Source organism: Vulpes lagopus, chromosome 22 (genome assembly GCF_018345385.1).
Source record: "Vulpes lagopus strain Blue_001 chromosome 22, ASM1834538v1, whole genome shotgun sequence".
Taxonomy (NCBI): Eukaryota; Metazoa; Chordata; class Mammalia; order Carnivora; family Canidae; genus Vulpes; species Vulpes lagopus.
The window spans coordinates 4,396,342-4,407,119 of record NC_054845.1 but is presented as its reverse complement, the minus strand read 5'-3'; the positions used below and the strand labels follow the sequence as shown (position 1 = coordinate 4,407,119).

General features: G+C 34.8%; 1 pseudogene; it reads left to right on the top strand.

Moving 5' to 3' along the window:
* The first annotated feature begins 333 nt into the window (after positions 1-333).
* Positions 334-4,199, top strand: LOC121480817 (annotated as a pseudogene).
* The last annotated feature ends 6,579 nt before the right edge of the window (positions 4,200-10,778 follow it).

The window sequence follows — 10,778 nt, the reverse complement described above, 5'->3', positions numbered from 1 at the left end:
TTTTCTTTCAAGAATAACATGCCCATAAAATGCTGTGTGCTCTAGCAGAGGCAAGTAGGGAAAGCTGACTTTTCTGTTGTGTGGGGAGTGGGGAGGGTTCGATGCTATTGCTCCTGCTGGCCACTTGTTCACTGGTATGGCTCAGTCAGCTGTGCTGTAGCCTTCTATGGCCAGGGCTTGAATGGTGAAAAGTCTGTGAATTTAGGGAGTGATTTATGATCAGGCTTGATGCAGTGGCTTAAACGATTTTCCAAATCTGGTTTCTCTCTGACTTTATCTCAACTTCATTTCTGGTAAATTGGAACAATTACCTTCAGACTTTCTGGTACCGAGATGGCTACTGCTCCTAAATTCTTAGTTGAGGAGGAAAATGGTAATTTTTCATATAAATCCTCCAAATTTCTGAGATTTATTCTGAATAGATAGGTTTCAGACATTCAGCATTTGGTACGCTATTTGGCTTGGGTCGTGTATACCCCTCCTCTGGAACAATCCAGGGCAAATTCCCATAGAGACTTCATAAACTGACCTCAAAAAATACCTAGAGGGAGAATGGATATAAGGTAGCAAATAAAAATATCCACGACACTGAGACCCTGAAATGCACTAGATGTTCTATAATTTTTAGGTTTTTTTTTCCTTCATAAGCAAGGCCAATTGTGCAGATCTGCTCCCAAAATTCTGTTTCTGAAATCAGTTTTAATCTTTCTTACTGAACTAGTTACACAGGTCAAATTTTCAGAGCAGTTTAATTCAAGATCTAAAGCCAGGCTTGTCCTATTCATTAGATCCAACATCCAGCTGTCCATAATGCTTTCTAGGGTTCCACAGGCATTATTTTTGGTTAAAAATAACAATGTACTACTGTGGACATTTAAAAAAGAATGGTGTGGGGTTTTTTTATAGTATTTTTGGAAGTTTATTTTAAAAAATTGGCACATTTCATCATCTATTCAGTAAATATTGAAATAAGAATTTGTTAAAAGATTAAATAAGGCTAATTGGTTGGAAAAGAGAGGAAATAAAAATACTAAATTATAAAATAATATTTTTACCCAGGAATGGCAGAGAAATGACTGATTAAAAAAATAGCAGAAGCTTATTACTAATGGTTTTGCTTTTCTGGAGAGAGATTTGATGGCGAATGATAACCTGAGGCCAAAGGTCTGCTGACCCCTTGTCGGGGCCTGATTTCAAGTTGGAGGATGCAGGAGGGTTCACTGGGAAACAATCTGCAGATGCTACTGGTTATCTTTCCATGGTTTCCTTTTTCTGTGCCCCTCTTTTTTTTTTAATCTTTGGAGAAACATGTGTAGTCCTGCTGTCTGTAAAAGTGATGTTTGAATGTATTCTGCAAAAGTTGCAAAGCTGGTAAGTCATAAAATATTCCTGAGGCTGGCAAGTTTCACAAGATGAAAGGTTCACACATCTCTAACAAGTAACTAAAAAGGGTACTGGTGGAGTGGGCACCAGTACAGCATTTTGAAGCCTCACGCTGGATACCGGACAGGAGTTTGAATTCTTATCATGGACCCTGGAAGATTAACATCCCCACCATGGTTATTTTCCATGGGCGTGCTTAAACTTCGTCTACCTTATTACTAAATAATTCAAGATAGGAACAAAACTGCTCTGTTACTTCTTCCTTTAAAATAGGATTACAATTTTACTATGAAGAGGGTTTTCACATTTATATTTAGCTCATTTCCCTCTAGCTTGAAAAGCAGTTCTCTCCTTTGTGCCAGCACTTGTAACCAAGGAGAATGATTACCACATGCAGGTGTCACTGATTGGTTGGAATTGCAAGCTGCACAGATTGGCTTGGAGGCCTGACCAACCACTCTAGCCTCTAATCTTGGTTCACTCCTGCCAGATGTCATTAGAGAGCAGTCGTATCTGTTTTGACTGACAGTATAGCTAACAAGTAGGATGCATGTCAGTATATCATTGGTCTTTGTGGGGAAAACATACACACACACACACACACACACAGATAATAGATGAACCTTATTGTCTACAAGTCTTATATGCAAGTATAAATCTCTAGAAAGGATGTTATAAATACATTTTAGCCAACTAAATATTTAGCCAACTAAACAGCCAACTGCTGTTGAGAGTTCCGTTTTCTACTCTTAATCTTCTAAACGACTATGCAGTAGCATCTTAAGGACAGGATGTATAGGGGAACAACAACAACTGCTACTACAAAACCTCCTATCTAATGAATAGGCATTAAGATTTGTGGCCTAAAGCTTCAGAGATACTTGCAAATAATTATCACCCCTTGCAGATGATAAATAAAATCCTTATTAATTAAGCAGACTGTATCTTCATCTATGGATGAAGCTCTCTTACACAGAAGCTCTCTTAGTATGTCTCCACATAAATAATCTTGGCAATTAACTGAAGGCTTCAATTCCCTTTTGAAAATGTACTGACTGAAGTCATGTGACTGACTAGGAAGCACTTCTCTTCTGCTCCAACTTTTGAAACCTCTCCTTCTCCGGATGGAGCCATTGCTCAGTATTGCAGATGAGGACTTAGGATGTCTTTTTCTGTAAGATGGGACGCAAATCAACAAACTACAGAAGAGGGTTTGTCCTTCCATCATCCAGTGGTTGCATATGTTTTAACTTGAAATAAAAATGTTAAGGTATGCATACATTTGTGTATGCTTCCTGCTTTAAACTTTTTCAATTAACGGACCAAATAATTATCTCAAATCAAGTAAGAAGATGGTTCCCATTATAGAAGCATTATGAATTTGGCATAAAACATAGGTCCTTTTAAGTATAACATGGTCGTGGCACAGAAAATTATATTTTGATCTCAATATTTTAAATATGTGTCTTCCATTCCTCTAAATCAGAATTTTTCTTATTCAGAAACTAAATGTAAAGAAAATGTCAAGTGCAAATAATAACAGGGCAAGAGAGACTGACCTTATATTTGCCAAGATTTTAGAGGCGTGCAAAAACTACCTGCAACGTGTAGGGAAAACATTTATACACACACACACACACACACACAATAGATAAACTTATTGATAAACCTTATTGAAGCCCATTGACTCAAATGATACTATCCTCCCCAGTACTTGGAAAATTCTGCTATTAAAGATTTAATTCCATTCTTTTGTGAGTCTTTCTGTTATGAGTAAGAAATAAATGAATCAGAGCCTTGAAGTTGGTGAACAGATGAAAGCTCCTAGAGGGTGGTGTGCCCAGAAGGGTAAGAACCTCTCCATACTTTGCTATATCCAAGTCTTCCATTTGGCTGCACTTGAGTTGTATGCTTTATAATAAACTGGCAAATGGTTCTTCAGATGTTACATACTCTACCAGGCATGTTGGTTCGGAGTATGGAAATCTCCAGAGACCTCAGCTCTCACTGTTAATAGGCTCTGTGGCTCTCTGTGGCTCGTTTCCAGTCCATTGTGAATCAATGTCAGGAAATTTGTTTTTAAGATCCTGAAGCTGTATTGTATGGAGGAGCCGAAAACATGAGCTGGGTTCCCTACTGTGTCACAAATGTGCATTTTAGAACCAAGTTTGGAAATGCTCTCAAGCTGGAAGTGACTTTGTGAGCAGCATTAACAGAACAACATGTCCAATTTCCCACGGGAATTACTGCAAAGAATTTTGCTGCAAAACATAGAAGTAGCAGAGAAGAATGTAACAAATCCGCCCTGTAATCACAGCAGAGGTGGGCAGCTGCTAATGATGCTGGTGGCTTTAATAATGAGCTGTTACCGACTGAGGTGAAGATGGAGAAACAAGTGCAGGCAGTGCGTGCAGATGAGCATGCTGGGCTCCAGACAAGCCTGGAGCACTTAAATAAATGTGCTCCGGTTTTCATGAAAGAAGGGACTGTCTTCAGGGAATACACTGGGAATATCTGGCACTTTTATAACTGGTGAAGTTGCTGGTGAAGAAACATAACTTCACACGGCTGGCAAGAATTATGGGCTATTTTGGGTCTGGATGTGATCCCTTGGGCATGGATATTGGGCTTGTCCCTACCATCAGTGAAGCAGTCAATAAAACAAGACTGAATCTTAAGGAGATGGGTAGGGTAGCGGTGAATGAAGCTTTTGCTCTCTAGTGCTTGACCATTGAGATCTCAACCCAAGTAAAACCAATGTGCATGGAAGAGCCATTGGTTTGAGCGAGCTGCTGAGACGATCCAGATACAGATGATTTCATACCTGGTTCAAGAATTAAGATGTAGTAGTGGAAAATATGCTTCCAGATAAGCTTGGAGGGGTGGCCACGGTGTCACACTCATCATTCGGAGCACAGCCTGACGAGAGTAGGATCTCACCAAGGGCCTCTGGTGCTTTACATGGCCAGGCCACATAAAAACAGGGAAAGATGTATCCATCATAATAAGAGACCAGAAATAAAGTTTCTCAAATTCTCAGCAGTGGAATATGTATAACATTTAAGCTTTAGCTAATATGATTAAAAGGAAATTGATATGATTAAATTATGATTTACGATTAAAAGGAAATTGAATAAATTTTGCCTTAACTTCCAAAACTAAGTAAAAACATAAATAAATCAATAATAAATACCTCTATAAGGAATTCTCAAAATTTTGCATAATTTTTTTTATACCTCATACTTTACTATGTAACATTCTATTAACAATCTTTAATAGAAACAGATGAGAAACAGCAAGCCCCAGACCTATTGGACCTGGCCTGGTACTTTCAGCCAGGCCTTGATGGTGCTAGAAGCTTACAAGTCTTTGAACATAAAACTTTTCACAGATTCTCAAAATTAGATAAGACTGCTGTAACCAGGGGTACCTGGGTGTGGCTCAGTGACTGAGAGTCTACTTTTTTATTTTTTAAGATTGTATTTATTTATTCATGAGAGAGAGAGAGAGAGAGAGAGAGGCAGAGACACAGGCAGAGGGAGAAGTAGGCTTCATGCGGGGAGCCCGACGTGGGACTCGATCCCGGGTCTCCAGGATCACACCCTGGGCTGAAGGTGGTGCTAAACTGCTGAGCCACCTGGACTGCCTACTTTGGCTCAGATCATGATCCCAGGTCCTGGGATCGAGTCCTACATCAGGCTTCGTCTGCCTGTGTCTCTGTCTCTCTCTGTGTCTCTCATGAATAAATACATAAAATCTTAAAAAAAAAAAAAAAAAAAGACCAAGCAACCCTGATGGAAAAAGACAAAAATGAGACCTCTCTATAATCTGGTGTGAGCATAGAAAAATCATTGTCCAAGAAGCAACATACCAAATATTACCAACCTTTCCTCAGTTAATATGAGCAACTGCTATTTCTTAATTCTAGCACTGAGCCTCACTTCAATATCCTCTCCTAGGTAAGATCTTTTGGGATACGCAGTCATAGAATTGCCCCCACCTTCTGATAGTAGAAAAACCAGAGCAAAGTCTTGTTTCCTTAGAACTCTCCACCAAATAACTCAACCAAAACCTAAATTGCATACTAGGCTCTTTTTAATACCCTCTGTGATAGTTTATGTGTCAACTTGTTTGGGCTGAGGGACACCCACATAGTCGGTGAAACATTATTTTTGGGTCTGTCTCTATAATCCACTTTCTGTCTCTCTCTGTCCTTTTGGTTCTGTTTCTCTTGAGAACTCTAATATAGCTTCTTACCAAGACACTGAACACTTTTCCATGCCTTTCTTGCTGCGAACAAGAATAAACCCAGGTGTTTTCCTGATGGTCTTTGGCTGATGAACACTAACACAAAAACGAAGAAATAGACTGTAAGGGTTTAAAGACTTGGTTAGAGTGGGGAAATATATTATGTAAATCTTAGAGGAATGCATTGTAGAAAGATGGAAATAATAGGGAGCAAAGATCAAATTTCTCTGACCCTAGAATATTATATAGTGCCACAGTAGAGTGTGGTGTGACTTATTGATTAAATTATCCAATTCAATAAAAGTATGGTGAATAGATGTAGGAAAGCTGTTTCTGTTTGCTCTGTTTAAATTACAATTAAGTTTCCAGCTGGAGATCTCCACAACATAGTAGAACCCTCGCAGGGATGGTATTTGCCTTGTTCTATTTTGGGATTTTTTAGCAACATCACCTTATAACAACAGCTGTTCAGAGTGCTGAGATTGGTATGAATTTTTCTTCTACTGCTGGCAAGTTGAAAAGCTGTAAAATATTTTCAGTTCATTTCAGGTTCAGGTATCCCTAGGAGCAACTGTCTTCATGAAATCAGAAGGGAAGGTACTAAGATTGTAAAACAGAGATTCAGAAACTAAATGCAAACTGCTGTTGGTTGGAAACTCCAACTGGGACTTTATTGCCAAACACCAGACATTAGAAGATCAGTAGCTAAATTAGCCAGAGTAAACATCCTGAGGTGTAAAACTAGTGCCAGCTCGCTGAGCTAACAATAAGGCACGTGGGGTAGTGGCAAGGCTGAGGAAAAGCCTAAATATGGACAAATTCAGTATCTGTTTTTATATTGAAGGGCATGATTTGAAAAAAATATATATTAGAAAAATAAATTCAGCTATACAGATGTAGTATGGAATTTTTGGAATATTTATGCTCTTGATTAGAAATATATATAGTTTGAGGGCTAATATAGGAACCTAATGAAAATTATTGCTCAGATAATTAATCTTAATAATCATAAAAATAAAATTTAGATCTTCCATGGCATTGTTTATTAAAATGAGCATATATATATATATATATATTTTCCTTTTCTTCTTTCCTTTCTCTTTTTTATACTTTGTATCTTCTTTCCTAATCCTCAGTTTTAAAAATGTTTACTGTTATAATGTACATATCAAAAATTGCAAAAAACACAATTTTATACTTGATGACTTTACCCAGATGAATTTACTTTTGTAACCAACACTCAGATCAAAAGATAAAACATTACCAGCACAACACCTCTCCATCTGGTGACTATTTTTTTTTTCTAGTGGCTTTTTAATATCTAGAATACAGTTACATTTTTAAAAGAAATGTCATTTCTCCTGAAACCAAGATGGATAACTATAATAATAATACTGCTATACTGTAGTAGCAGTAGTGATGTAGTATGTATCATCTCTATTCAATGGTCCTCGATGAATATAAGTCTTATAAGATAACTGAAATTTCAATCATCTGAATTTTAATTTTTTCTAAACTTTCTTTTTTCAAAATTATAGGCCATGATGGTGAGTTTGAACCTTATCCCCAAAGCCATGGAAAGCCACTAAAATAATTTCTTCAATAGAAAGTCTTCAGTACATCTTTTTTTTTTTTTAATAGAAAAACAAGACTGTCATGCCTGTAGATGATACATTAATAGGAATCAAATTGGGTTAGAGTCCAGAAAAGCAATTTAGAAAGTAAGGAATTAATCTACTAGATAAATTATAAAATTTTGAACAAAGGATGTTTCAGTTAGTTTGAAGGTAATGAAAAATATGTAGTAATAAATGAAAAGAAGACTAATTATGTCTAAGTGATTGATTTAATGAGGAGATGCTGGGGGAAAAAGTCAATCTCAAGTTTTGGCTTGGTGGATGGTTATATCATTAATAACAAAAAACATAGAGGAAGAAATAATAGCTAAAAGCTCATTTTTCCCATTTCATTGCAGAATGAAAATCCTCCTGACTTTCCCTTTAATATTCTTTTTTTAAAGAAAGTTAACATGACAGTCACTTTATAAAATCCTTCACAACAGAAGTATCTTAGCAGAAACAAGAAAATGTGTTATATGTATATATACATACACAATGGAACAATACTTTGCCATCAAAAAGATGAAATCTTCCCATCTACGTGGATGGGACTAGAGAGTATTATGCTAAGCAAAATAAGTCAGGCAGACAAAGACAAATATATGATTTCACTCATATGTAAAATTTAAGAAACAAAATAGATGAATGTAGGGGAAAGGAAGGAAAAATAAGACAAAAACATAGGGAGACAGACCATAAGAGACTCTTAACTCTAGGAAACAAACTGAGAGTGGCTGGAAGGGAGGTGGGTGGAGGGATCGGGTAACTGGGTGATGAGCATTAAGGAGGGCAATTGATGGAAAGAGCACTGGGTGTTACATGCAATTGATGAATCACTAAATTCTACTTCTGAAATTAATAATACACTATATGTTAATTAAATTTAAATCTTAAAAATGGGGGAAAATAAACTTAATTAAAAAAAGAAAGAAAAGTGTATTTGAGACCCAAACGTTGGGTATTTAAATCACCAAGGGCCTATTTCTCATAATATGTGCCTGTCTTTCTTTCTTTCTTTCTTTCTTTCTTTCTTTCTTTCTTTCTTTCTTTCTTTCTTTCTTTCTTTCTCTTTCTTTCTTTCTTTCTTTCTTTCTTTCTTTTTTCTTTCTTTCTTTCTTCTTTCTTTCTTTCTTTCTTTCTTTTTACTTAAAGTTGCTTTATTTCTCAAACTTTCAAACATTTCGATTGTTAATGAGTCATTTAAATCTTAAATATAACTATTTCAAGCTTTTTTTTTCTATTGACTAAGATTCATTATGTTTTATACCATAATACAATAATAACTCAGTTGTTTCCTAAATATCCAGGACTGATTTTTTTAGATGACTTTTATTTCCCATGGCATAATTGCCTATATTTCTTTTCTTTTCCTTTCCTTTTTTTTTTTTTTTAATTTTCTTCTATTATGTCGATCTATTTGCTTCCTTTCCTTCCACCATTCCCAGCTGTTAGTGGCCAATGAAAATGTACTTTTAAACCACCCTCATAAAATAATTCCCTTGTTGCTGTTATTTAGAGAGAATTGAATGCCCATCTTATTTGCATTAAAATTTAGCACTGATCTCATACACTTGATAATATTCAGGACTATTTATTTTTGATTAGAGTACATTTCATTGAAGGTCATCTTTATCAAACTTCTATTACTTGGAATGACATTTGTTTATCATGTCTCCTCTGTAAGGTGGCATAGTCAGTTCCTCACTTTTTTTGTCTTTCTTGACATTGATTTTTCTTTTTTGAGAAGCAAAAGCCAGGTATTTTATGGAATATCCCTCAATGTGTATATCTTACAATTTTTCATAATTATACTTACTTTATACATTGGTATATTGAATGCTCTAGGAGTGATTTTTTTGTTGCTGTTCTTAGTAAATGAGATCAAGAAGAAAATGATTCTGGTTTACTCAGTATTGGTGGTGTTAAATTTGTTGGTTAAGGGTTAAGGTGGTATCTAGTAGGTTTCTTCAGTCTAAAGTTACTATATTTTATTATCTAATCTATTAAAAAATAGTAGTAGTCTGTTAAAAATAGTACAAAGATATTTTATAACTGTATAAATATCTTTTGCTCATCAAAATTTACCTACAAGTATTATCAACCATTGATGATTTTCTAAATTTATATACATACACATAAGTATTTAACAATATATATATGCTTTGTTATATATTATTTATGCTATTTAACATATGTAAATGTTTATATGCTTATGTTATTATAATTATGTACTATATTGTTTACATAGACTAAGATATAAATAAATATATTATGTAAATATAAATATAAATATGTTAGCTTTCTATTTTAAGGAGAGCTTTCTCTTTGCCTATTTATTTTTTAAATATCAGTATGGACTCAGAAGTTATTATTGTTTTCAATGAATTAAAATACTCCATTTATTTTCTATGATTCAAGTTATCTATTTGATGTTCTTATCTGTCCATAGTGATGTATCTATCTAGATCCACTAAACCTTGAGAACAGAAGTCAGAATTTTTTGCATTTCTTTTGTAGTCAGAAAGGTCATAAATTGCATATGTAATACATACATTGAAGAATCTGGATGAACACATTTTTTTTCTGTAAATTATATGTATATTCAAACTAAATATGATGAATAGATACTACATATACATTATCATAGTTAATTCAAGTCAGATTTTACCATAAAGTAAGTTAGGGAACATTTTATTTTTCAAAGATTTTGAGATTTCAGAATCTGAAATTCAGGCTAATTATAAAATCTAGAATTTGAATATGTTTGTGAGATCTTCTTAGGATTTAGACAAATTAGGTTAATCCTGGATTATATTTTAACTTAAAATGCAAATAGAGTTAGAAAACATTTAGGAAAATCTGTTAATAAAATATAAAGATTATTTCAGATAATATCCATGGAAACACAATAAGATTATTTTTATAGTAATGGCTTTTATACATGAAATATAAAAGGTTTATTTAGAGTTACGTGTTGTCCAATCACTTGTTACATGATATGATACTAATACCTTCCTGGGGAATTTGTTATGTGTGTAAGGCACATAAACTTGTAAAACTTTATATTTTAATCTACTAAGAGTTATCAGAAAAGTGGTTCTGGTTAGCAATAAAAAGCAAATCTGAGAATTTTAGAACAACTTACTGTAAGGAATTCTCTCTCTAAAGATTTTGTACCAAGAAAACACAGTAATAAAGAAAAGATATGTAGGGACATGCATTAGGTTGCTGGGCCCTTAGAGTACATTACTCCCTAGTTCAAGGATAACACTTGATAATTTTCCTCCTCTCCATCACCTTGCTTTTCAGTGAGGTGATGCTGAATGAAACCACTGAAACTGCAAGATGAATGGAAACTTTTTGTTGCCAGGGAAACCGCTACTAGGTGTTGTATGATCTTCATGTTCTTCTTTTTTTCCCCCCTCAAAGCAGCAGCCCCTTGATGCCGGAAGAAAAGGATTGGGACTAAAGTGTGTTCATATAATGAGAATATATTTCATGTGAAATATAAGTGCCCTACATAAATAT